This window comes from Babylonia areolata, chromosome 15 (assembly GCF_041734735.1).
Source record: "Babylonia areolata isolate BAREFJ2019XMU chromosome 15, ASM4173473v1, whole genome shotgun sequence".
In the NCBI taxonomy this organism is placed as follows: Eukaryota; Metazoa; Mollusca; class Gastropoda; order Neogastropoda; family Buccinidae; genus Babylonia; species Babylonia areolata.
The window spans coordinates 7638603-7641257 of NC_134890.1; positions in this window are offsets into that span (position 1 = coordinate 7638603).

Here is a 2655-nt window from a genome sequence, read left to right on the forward strand (position 1 = left end):
AAAAGAGGAGAAGAAAAGGCCAGCCGCCGTGGCGAAGTGGTTAGCGTCGCGGACTGACGGCTGGGAGGACGCGGGTTCGAATCCCAGCGGAGGTGGGTTTTTCGGCCCATGGCCGGCTCCTACCCAGAGTTGAGTGTGCTGTGGGCTTAAATGGGGAGACTGGGACCACACAGTCGAGTGTCATCCACTTCAAGGATGCGTCTTTGGGTGTGTTGCTCTAATTACCTGACCAACACTCCAAGTGTCTGTATCTCTCGGGCCTGGTTAACGCCGGGATATCATTATGACAGGAAGCGTAGAGTACAGCCTTGTCACGCAGTCCCGAACCAAAATGGACCTCCATAGCAACATCGTCATCATCATCGTCATCCTCCTTCTCCTTCATCGTCATCAATATAAACAAAATAGTCTCAAAGTCTGTGACCTTTCATGCCCTGCTCTCATGGTGACCTCAGTTTCGATACCCCTCCACTTCCGTGCTTGGGGTGAGTCCTGTCAATGTCGTCAGTGTCGGCAGATTCATGGGGTGGGGCTGTTGTTTGAGGGACGTGGTGGCGGTCTCCACTCTGGGAGAGACGCTCACTCAGTCTGGCTCCGCGACTAAGCCATTATTGTCGTTAGTAGGGGGCTTAGTAGGTGGTGTCCTAAGTACGTTAAAACAGAACAGGCACCACTGAACACCACCGAAGTGACTCAGCAGCAGTGCAGGGTCTCCTCTGGTGTGTGGCCTCCTGGCGACCTAACATCGATGGTTCCCTGTGGACTGCCGACGCTGGAACTGCGACGGACGAACCCGGGTGTGGCCGTGTATGGGGGAATCTAAATGAGCGGCGTGGGAGTAATGCCACTGAAAACGGTGCAGATGATGGGACAGAGAAAAAAAGGCAGAAGAGGAAGAAGAAGAAGAGTAAAAGAAATGAATTAAGAAAGAGAAGAAGAAGAAGAAGAAAAAAAGAAAGAAAAGAAGACAGGAAGAAAGAAAGAAAGAAAGAAAGAGCAAATTACGAAGAGTAAAGAACAAAAAAGTATGAAGAAGAAGAAGAAAATATAAATAAAAGAAAAAGAAGGAAAAGAAAACGAAACTGTCAGAAACTTAAAAAAAAAAAAAAAAAAAAAAAGCTGTGTGACGGGCTAAACGTAGCAGTGGATCTCTCAGTACCTGAACAATAGGAAGGCCCCGAGTCCATGTGAATGGAGCACACAGTGGCAAGAAGACACAGAGAAGGAGCGCAAGGAGGCGTCTTGAGCCCAACGTTGTTCCTGATCTTCACAGATACAATCAGAGACCTGTCACGCAAAGTCCAGGAAACCAAATATGCCGACGATCTGGTCCTTTTGGTGCTCGGAGAAACACCACACAAAAGCGAACTACAGGCTGCAACAGGCACTGGACGTTCTTGACTACTGGACAAACAGTGACTAATTGCAATAAATACAAAATGACCACCCAACCTCTCAACGAAAGAACAGAAGGCCACGCTGATCATCAATGGAGAAAACTACACGCGGAGAAGGAATCCCGCGTACCTTGGTGTAAATTCCGGAAGACGCCTGACGTGGAAGAAGCAAGCAGAGCAGGCAGAAGCCAGAGCCAAGGTGCGACTTGCCCTTATGAAGAAGCTGGCAGGAACGTAGACACCACGACCCTCAGGAGGCTCTACACTGGAAGAGTCAGGCCAGTGCTGAGTATGTGACAGCATGGGCACCACATCCAAGTCCAACTTTAACTGGGTCAGCATGGTGCAGAACCAGACAGCCCGCATCATCACCGGGGCCATGAAGTCAACGCCAGTACTGGAGCTTGAAACCGTCACAGGGCTCCAGCCTCTTGAGGATAGCACAGATGCCAAGCTCCTCACCCAGGCTGCCAAATTCAAGAGAGTGCAGGATCATACCATAAAAGACTGACTGTCCCAGCCAAATATGGGGCGACTCAAGGGAAGCAGCTTTGCCCACCAGAGCAGGGCCCTTGAACTGCAACACCGAGCCATCCTTGACCTTGACCCCAAAGAGATCCCTCAGTGTCGGGCTGTCCCGGCATGGTGAGAGGGAACACCCATGCGCGTTTTGTCCAGCATCTCTGGTGTTGACCCAAGCAACTCTCAGAGCGACCCTGAGAAAAAGTCCCTCCTTGAGCACCTCCAAATCCACTATCCCAAGGAGTCCTAGACCACGTTTATACTGACGGCTCTGCTGAGGGAACTGTAGGAAACAGCGGGGCAGAAATCCACATCTACTATCCAGGAGCAGAGATGCCTCTACTCCACCAATTACAAGACTGAGGTAGAAGCTCTGAAGACAGCAGCAGCCCACAACGAGGTCAGTTTTCCTGACTGCTGTCCTGTCCGCCCTGAAGGTATTACATTCCAACAAACATCACTGACCTAAGTGACCTCTTTTCTTGCCTCCGTTGCACGAGCCACAGTGGGTTCCCTCTCACTGCAATGTGCTGTACAATGGAACTGCTCACTCCTTGGTGAAGGCATTACACAAGAGCAGGTGGACAGATCCATCAGCGGCTCTGAGGCAAAGACCGTCATCAAGCCTAAGCAGCAGAAGAAATGGATGCAACAGCATACATGCCACAAAAGGACATACCGCAACTTCCCGCTGACAAGGCAGGAACAGGTGTCGGTGTTCAGGCTCAGGACAGGC